The sequence below is a fragment of the Patella vulgata genome, chromosome 2, assembly GCF_932274485.2.
Source record: "Patella vulgata chromosome 2, xgPatVulg1.2, whole genome shotgun sequence".
Classification (NCBI taxonomy): Eukaryota; Metazoa; Mollusca; class Gastropoda; family Patellidae; genus Patella; species Patella vulgata.
This window is the reverse complement of record NC_065880.2, coordinates 67951091-67961293: the sequence shown is the minus strand read 5'-3', so window position 1 is coordinate 67961293 and position 10203 is coordinate 67951091.

Genomic DNA, 10203 nt, shown 5'->3' with positions numbered 1-10203 from the left:
TTGGGACCTCTTTTGAAAAGCTATATATTTCTGGAACACAAAGACTTAGCCTGATTAGATTAAACAACCAGCGGTTGCCAGGCAAGATATGCCCACATTTTGCAAGAGATGGACAGAGAACAAGATAAAAACAAAAGCATTTTTTCGTACAATCAGGGGACATAATCCAGAATTTATGGTCTATAATGAGCAAATATCGAAAGGGACTTAAAAGATATTTGTTAAGTTTCATTAAAATCGGATAAAAATTGTGACCTGTAGAGGGTCCACAACCTTCGTATTACATACTATTACACAATTTGCGTACAAAGAGCGGCCATTTTGTCGGGCAGTTAGTTTCTATTATGGTGGAATAGTGATATATTTAAATTGTTTTTTAAATCGGATAAAAATTGTGACCCATAGAGAATCCACAAGCTAAAAAAACACGATTTTTCGTACAACCAGGGGCCATAATTCAGGATGTTAAAAAGACAATTTTTTCCTTAATTTTTTTCTCCCCTCTTCCTGCATTTTTGGGTTGAAATTTTGGTCTAGAATTTGAGAAAAGGTATCAAATTTGCAATTTCATAGCAGTTTTGGGTAATAATGATGATATTACAGCGGAGGGATAGGGGGTGTAAAATGTCTTTCTGCAGAGCAATCATTCTGTCGGAAGTGAGATTTTCACCCAGTATACATCAAATCCCCGTAGCAAAAAATCTAAACGGTCAACCCACTACAAAATTATGATGAGGATATTGCCAAATGTGGTCCCCATTGTGCCTATAAAGATTGGAACCAACGGAATGTTGAGCAAAAAGCTACAGCCTGTGATGTTACAGCCATTTAACATTGAAGTCAGTGGGTAAATAATTACTAGTCTGAGTCCATCTACGCGAATATCGAAAGGCAAGCTGATTAAAATACAGATCTATATTTCATTTCGTTTTTTATACTTTCGATAAGTAAAACGAAGTTTTGAACTATAAAAACGAAATAAAATAGGATCTGTGCTTTAATCAGATTGATCGAAATGAACCAAGTTTCGTCAAAATCGGATCAAAATTGTGGCCTCTATACAGAACCTTGATATACCATCATTTAGTCCAGCAGTTTTAGTCCGATTTTCACGAAATACGAACTCAACCATCATTAGGGTTTATGGTGATGAATTAAAATGTTTGGGTTTGTTTTAAATCTGATAAAAATTGTGATCTCTAGAGGGACCACAAGCTAAAAAAACATGATTTTTCGTACAATCAAGGGCCATAATTCAGGACGTTATATCCGATCCGATATTCGCGAATATCGAAAAGAACAAAGTTCTTTGGATAAACATGTATACTCTTCAAAAAAAAGTAGGGGATATTCAGAAACAATACAAAACTGCGGAAATGCACTGCTGTTTTTATTACAGGTAACCAGTGTATGTTAATAACAGGCCAATTGCCTACACATCGGCAATACTATATACCGGAAAACTACCGGAAAACACCATGTTATACTGAATAACGGAAAACACACTAAATACCGGGAAAACACACTAAATAGGTAACAAAGAGCCTGGTCCTCTGTTTGCGGGGAGTTAGGGCTAGGGTTAGGTTTTTCCGGTGGGTTAGGGTTAGGTTTTTCCGGTGTTTTTCAGAGGACCAGACTCCGAGTTACCTATTTAGGATATTTTCTGGTATTTAGTGGTTTTCCGGTATTCAGTATAACATGGTGTTTTCCGGTAATTTCCCGGCTGTTTTCCGGTGTTTTCCGGTATATAGTATAGCCCCCTACACATGAACATATACAGTTATTATTATTATTATTATTATTATTATTGTTCGATTTATATAGCGCTTCATTACACATGAGTGTTTCTAAGCGCATTCACAACAAAACAGTTCAAAAACATTTTTGAAATAAGTATGTTTTTAAGTTAGTCTTAAAGCTCTGGATGGAAGAGGACTCTCTAAGAGTTTTTGGAAGATCATTCCACAGTTCATATGGGCGGCTTATCTGACGGTCCCATTTCACTCGCAAAGAGATACACCGTCAAAAGTGAAAATGGACGTTTTTGATTTTTGTCTTAATAATGAGTAATTGCTCCACCAATTCTCAGACATTCAGCAATTCGTCGTGGCATGCTCCTTATCAACCGTCCAATCACGATTTGGGGCAATCTGACCCACTCCTCTTGCAGTTCCACGGCCAATTCTTGCAGTGTTGTCCGTTGACGTTGACGTCGACGAACACGTCTCCCGATCAAATTAAACGTAACACACTAAAAAAGCAAAGATACGCTAAACAGAACAGTAAAGCTTATGCAAGAACCGATAGGAAAGCAAACATGGATAGATAAACCAGCACACGGCAGTTTTCATCAACAGTGCAGCTCAGTGGTTCTGTTGGGGCGATAAGTTCTTCATCTGTGAACATACTCTCAATGCATGTCAAACGTCCATGACTATTTATCATATCGCAACCCGCATAGGTATTTGCATTTCAATATCCCCCACTTTTTTGAAGAGTATATTTAAAGTTTCATCAAAATCGGATCAAAATTGTCACCTCTAGAGAGTCCATAACCTTGATATACCATATTTTTTTACACTATTTGCGTACGATCAGGGGCGGTCATTTTGTCCAACAGTTTTGGTCCGATTTTCACGAAATTCTAACTCAACGGTGATATATTCAAACGTTTTTTTAAATCGGATAATAATTGTGACCTCTATAGAGGGACCACAAGCCGAAAACGCGATTTTTCGTACAATCAGAATTAGGGACCATAATTCAGGAAGTTGCATTCCGATATATGCCAATATCGAAAGGAACCAAGATATTTGGGTTATAAACAGGCATATCAAGTTTCGTCAAAATCGGATGAAAATTGTGACCTCAAATTATTTCTTGACAAGAGGGGTGGGTTATAGTGTTATAAATGGTTCCACTACAGATGTCTTCCGTCTTGCTACAACCACAGAAGTGGACCGTCCTAAGGCCTTCCTTTGAGCAAGTTTTGTAGTCATTTGACTACAAAAAAGTTACTGGCCTATAACACCAGTAATTTCCAATTACACTAACTCCAAACTGTACTGTACATAGCTTAACATATAATAAACCAATTTCCATGGAAATAAAGGTGAAACCTTACTGTATATTTATATGATTTGATTAAACCCAACTGCAAAATTTCTGTTCATTTTAAAATGGCCGCCGAACCAGAATCACGTTGTGTCATGTCACTCGAAGACACAGAAAAAATGTTCGGTAGGATAAGATTATGATTTCAGTGTTCCACTCTTCACTATTAACATAATTACTTATTTCCATACAAACTGTGATGATATGTGTTGCAAATTTTGCAATTGAACCTAATTTTACTTGCTCAAAGCCTCGAATAGTGTATTTTACGTGCATTCCAATGTATACACGGGACCTCGGTTTTTCGTCTCATCCGAAGGACTAGACAGCTGTATGGTGGCCTATCGTTATCATTCAGGATTTAACAAAATTTCTTTAAAAACCTAAATAAAATGAAAAGCAAAATCAAAATCAAAAGTAAATTAAAAGCAAAAGTTCAACCAAAAGCAAAAGTTAAATCCAAAGCAAAAGTTAAATCAAAACTAAAAATTAAATCAAAAGCAAAAATAAAAATAAAAGTAAAAGTAAAAGTAAAAAGTAAAAGTAAAAGTAAAAGTAATAGTAAAACCAAAATGTAAATTAAAATCAAAACACAAATGAAAACTAAAATCATTTTTAAAAGTAATTTGAAAAGTTCAACCAAAAGCAAAAGTTAAATCAAAACTAAAAATTAAATCAAAAGCAACAATAAAAATAAAAGTAAAATTAAAACCAAAATGTAAATTAAAATCAAAACACAAATGAAAACTAAAATCATTTTTAAAAGTAATTTGAAATGTAAAACAAAAGTAAAAGTAAAAAGCAAAATAAATTAAAAATATTTGTCGGCCTATCGCTATCGTTCAACTTTTTTTCACGCAAAAGTAAAATAAAAATATTTTGTCGGCCTATCGCTATCATTCAACGTCCTTGACCCCAATCGGTAACCGTCGGCTATTTCCGACCGCTTCGACTCGACGGTTTGTTCTCCCGCGGTACAAATAAAACTGAATGAGAACAGTATTTTCTTATGGAATGCGAAAAGTATAAAGATTTGCGAACACAATATATATATATATATATATCCAACCGTAAACATTACTGATCGAACCTTATATCGAATTCCAACTGCCAAGGGATCTTTTACGTGCATGCCAATATGTACACGGGACCTCGGTTTTTCGTCGGAGAGAAGAAGCACTCCGACGCTCACGTTGGGCAAACAATGACAAGATACCGCGTCAAGAACCGAACCCGCTAATCCAGGCAGCTGAACGTTTGACGTGTTTGGCCTATTTCCGTCTTCATTAGCCCAGTTTAGGAGCAGAATAGTAGGACGTTAAACCCCATTTCATTTCATTTCATTTCTTCTCTCCGAAAAAACTCATAGCGACAACCTGGCCTTGGGTATAGCTACGTCTCGAGGGCCACCCATCGAAAGGCGGTGGTAGTGTAGAGGGATGTGCAACGCTGCTTAATCAGTAACTTCTACCATTACACTAACGAATGTGTAAATATGTATATAGAATAGAAAAGAACAAAATAGAATTTGATTGCATCGGAACGCCCTTTTAGGGCGGCCATATACAATATGTAAAGATGAAAAAGTTATACACGGGCATCAATTTACAGACAGACAATACAAACCATACATACAGTATATATAATATAGAAAAAAAAACAGGACAAAAAACAAAACAAAAACAACATGCGCGCATAAAATAGATACAGTTAATATAATTAATATTATGTAGACATATAAATCACAAATTCTGCAACACTGATCGGGGCAATGATGCTTGATGGATTGAAGAGATTATTAAAACAAAAGGTTCGATCAGTAATGTTTACGGTTGGATATATATATATATTGTGTTCGCAAACCTTTATACTTTTCGCATTCCATAAGAAAATACTGTTCTCATTCAGTTTTATTTGTACCGCGGGAGAACAAACCGTCTAGTCGAAGCGGTCGGAAATAGCCGACGGTTACCGATTGGGGTCAAGGACGTTGAATGATAGCGATAGGCCGACCAAATATTTTTATTTTACTTTTGCGTGAAAAAAAGTTGAATGATAGCGATAGGCCGACAAATATTTTTATTTTGCTTTTTACTTTTACTTTTGTTTTACATTTCAAATTACTTTTAAAAATGATTTTAGCTCTCGCCACAGAACACTCGCTAAGTGATAGAAAACTTATATTTAGCTTATATTTAATGTCATAGCTGTGTGTGTGGTTTCCTGTAACCTTTGCATTATAAATGTTATAAAGATATAAAAACATAGTAAACCAACAAAGTGTTTCGCAGTTAATTGATCATTTACACGGGCCGTTTTCTGGAAGTTCCTGATTAGATAGTCACGTCTGTCCCCATAGTGCCACGTAATGGTTTTTAGTGCCGTGACGAAGGATAGTAACGACGTAACCCTACCTGTGTGTCACATTTACATGGCCAGGTATCTGATAAAAGTCAATGGATTACAAATGTAAAGAATTAATTATTTCAAATAGGTTTAAGCTATATTTGAGAAAATAGAGAATCGTGTAACTCATCATATTTCAAAACCATTAAGCATAGGATTTTAGATAGTTTTAAACAATTATGTGTAGAGCGTATTTGTAATTCACCAATTAAAGGTCTCTTTTATCAGCAGTTCACTTCTAATCTTAACTTACAATATTATTTGTCCAAATCCATTCCATATAAATATGCTAATTGCACTACACTAAGATCTGGAAAAGGTGTTATATAACCTGCGTTCTGGATGGCGTGAGGGGTTAGCCAATGAAACCATCTGTTACGGCGACTTCTTAGCGTGCGATACACGGAATTGTGGGTAAACCAATAGAAACGTCAACGCTGATTGATTAATCAATGTCTGACGTCATAGGGTCAAAAGCCTTGCGTACGACCTTTGACGCGACCTTTTACTAAAACCGGTTAGATCTTCATGTAGTGTAGGTCATCAAAAGTATATTTAAAAAAAACGAAATATAGATCCGTATTTTAATCAGATAGTGCTAATTATTGTATTTCAAAAATCCGATTATCTGCACATTACTTATTTATAGAAACAGGTAGATACAACAGTGTTGCTAAAACTGAAAGATTTTGTAAATTTTGTTATCATGATGATGTTGAAGATGAGTACCATTTTGTATTAATATGTAAAAAATATAAAGATATTCAGTGTAAATATATTAAACCATATTATAGAATGAATCCAAGTGTATATAAATTTATTCAACTTTTTATAATCTAGGAAATTTAGTGAATTAAGTGAATAGAAAGTCTGTAATAACTGTCATTTAAAATAGACAAGGACACACAAAATCGCTTTCAAAAACACGCTGATGTCTTTGTCCGCAAACGATCCACAAATGATGGAATTAACTCCGCGGGATAAAAGGTCCTGTTGCGTTTGTGTGTTGGACGACTAATTGAAACACTAGAAAGCTTGCACAAGAGAAAGTTTAGTGAAAAGCTTGTCCTGTGCCCAGATTCAGAATTTGTCGCCGACTCCAGATGTTGCAAAGGATCGTGGTTTCCGTGTATACTACTAGGTGCAGTTGTGAATGGGGAGGGGTGGTGAATCAAACCCAGAAAAGTGGGGATGGACACTTGCGAAAGACAAATTAGAGCCAAAACAAGTTCTAGAGACAATCCCCAAAAGCATCAATTGTGGCTTAGAAAGTAGAATGTGACACAGCAAAGTGCATCAGTAAGCGACACGGTTTTAAAGTGTACTGATTCAGACAGCGAATGTAAAGGTTTCAAGTGTTGTGCATGAGCAAAAAAAGTTCGAACTTGAATAGGGTAAACTCTATTTGGGACATGTGATAGACTATAATAGTCAAGCAGTAGTAAGAAGTTTTATTTTAATCCCTTCAAGTGCCTGTGTCTACTAAGACTTTACAAGGAATGGTACAACTCAGGACTGCACTCATGTTTCTATCCGTAATAAATTTATAAGGTGAGAAATCAATATTAAAGGAGTTCTGATACTCAGAGGGTACATTTGGTGGTCATTTTGAATTTATTTAAATTCGGCCTTTTCCCCGACCCGAAAATGAGAGAACTTTTGATATGTTGTAGAGCGATCCAACGAACAATCCGGTACCAAGAAACCTGTTACAATTTGTTCTAGGTTGCCCTAAATATAACATATCATTCATAGATCCCAGCACATCCACATATCATTCATAGATTAATCCCAGCACATTCACTTATTATTCATAGATAAATCTCAGCACATCCACATATCATTCATAGATTAATCCAAGCACATTCACGTGACATTCATAGATTAATCCAAGCACATTCACATAACATTCATAAACAGGGCCTGTATTCTGGTCTCAACTTCTGTTCACCTTTCTACAGAATTCTATAGGATTTTGGGGTGGGGTGTGTCCAATTTTCTATAGGATAAAATTCTATAGTATTCTGCAGAATTTGGGGGGGGGGGCTGCAATGTAGGAAATAACGGCCTCAAATATTCTGTAGCGCATATCCTATAGTTGTTCCTATGAATTTATGGGGAAATTTCTATAGGTTTTTTATTGCACTTTTTTATTGTACGAAATTGGGTCATTAGAATTCTATAGATTTTTTTATTAATTCTTATTTTTGGAATAAATATAGTTGGCCCATGATTTGTTCTAATTTGATAAGTTTATTTTTACTGTCGTGGATTAATTTGAGTACAGAATCTGCTATAATCATTAAAATCTAACTATCAGTCTCACCCGACAGTCAGACTGTGTTCAAATACACTTTGTCTTTATTTCATTGACTTATCTTAAGAATAATTTATTATCTGTTATTTTTGCTGTAATAATCTACATTTACTGGCATTTTTGGGAGGGTGAGGTGAGGAATTTCTTGGATTGTCAACATGTATCACTATTTCATTCATATTATATACACTACATTAAAAAACTTTTACATAATTCACACAAGTGCATCATTAAAGTCTAGTAAACTAAAGTATGAATAAAGAAACATCACCAAATTATAAAAATCTGTAGTATAGAACATTGTTACACGATTTGTTAAAATGGTTTAAGTGTCGTATACATATAAATTCTACAGAAAACTATAGAAGGCTCATCTGTTATATGTTTCTTCACAAAATCTATACAATAAAATGTGTTTTCCATAGTTTTCTATTGAATGTCATAGAAAACTGTGGATTACACAACTGACTTGAGACAATAAGTTAGTTCTATAGGAACCACAACTGGGAATACAAGTTAGTTCTATATATAGTAAACTATAATTTTTACCACAAAACTATAGCATTACTCAACTGGCTCGAGGGTACAATTTAGTTCTGTAGTTTTTACTATAGTTTTTACCATCAAATCTATAGGAACCACAACTGACAGAACTAAATGCAAGTTAGTTCTATAGTAGACTATAATGTTTACCACAAAACTGTAGGATTACTCAACTGGCTCGAGGATACAAGTTAGTTCTGTAGGAAACTATAGTTTTTACCACCAATTTTATAGCAGCACCAATGAATCTATAGGTTTATTTTTCCCCAATAGTTTCTTACAGTATTCTCTAGAAAATTAAACTTGGAAAAAACTCTTCTGCCGATCCTACACAAAGCTGTAGTAAATGTTTTTGAATCTATAGCCATGTGAAAAAAAACCCTACAGAATGAGTTCGTTTTTCCGTAGTATTCTATAGCATTTTATATAAACTTCGATATGAACCTATACTTTTTCTGTAGGATTTCATAAAGGTATGTATCTATCTGGAATGTCTGATTCCGATATAAATCCAGCGCAAACGGGATTGTCTTTCAATCTATTTCATTTAGACCCTCTAGTCCCATATAGCTATCTTAAAAGAGATGATCAATGTCCAATCAGCATTTTATATGATTAGAATGATTAGTATCAAGGATAAGAGTCAATTGTTTTACCAAAGAAACAATAATGTTTTGTAATTCCGATATAAATCCAGCGAAAACGGGATGGTCTTTCAATCTATTTCATTTAAACCCTCTAGTCCCATATAGCTATCTTAAAAGAGATGATCAATGTCCAATCAGCATTTTATATGATTAGAATGATTAGTATCAAGGATAAGAGTCAATTGTTTTACCAAAGAAACAATAATGTTTTGTAAAATATATTGTTTTCCCATATACTATTACTAATAATTTTTGACCAAAGTTTTGTCAGTTTTGTCCCTTACTTTGGTGTGCCCGTAAAAGAACCCTTGCCAGTGGGAATTCGGAATAAGAGTAGGCCCCATATAGTCATATCACATTCATATGCCCGTCTGTATTCTATCTTGATTCCATTCCATCTCATTGTTTACTAAAGGCCCGGTCCCACTGCACTTACGGATGCAAAGAGGATGTAAAACGGGGAAAAAACGTCCCTCCGTTTGAAAACGCCATGCATCCGTTGTGTACTCATTGCATACGTGTTTCATACGCTCTAACCATCGAGCATCCGTTCACTATGATTTCATCCGCGCAAAAAGTTTTGAGCTGCACAAAACTTTTATAACGGATGAACTTTCTGCTGTGTACGATGTAAATGCGCGACATATACGAGCACCAAACGTTCCATGTCCGTTATCATCCGTTAAACGTCCACCGTATCCTCTCTGCATCCTCTGGGCATCCTCGCAACTCACATCCGATCCAGCTGAAAACGGAAAGAGGGAGGAAAGATAAGGTACATCTCGTATATAAAGTTTTCAAAACGGACAAAGCGTTTCAATCTGGGATGTATCTGGTATATTGAAGGATGTCTGGAGTTTGCCTAACCCCTTCGGAGCTGTCATCCACTTCCATCCGCTTTCATCCGCTAGGATTCCGATGAACATCCATTTAACATCCCCGCTACATACTTCCCACGTTCGTTCTTTTCCGTTCTGTTTTCGCAAATTTTCGTCAATTTCTAGAGCGGATGAAAACGGGTGGAGCCACCCCCGAAAGTTTGCTCGTCCGCTGTGTCCTTTTTGCATACGTTTTGTGTCCATCGGCCACTAGGACCGGGCCTTATGATGGAAGGGAGACAACTACATTTAGCGCACCTGTTGACGCCAGATGTCTCTTCTGTTAACGTGTTTAGTA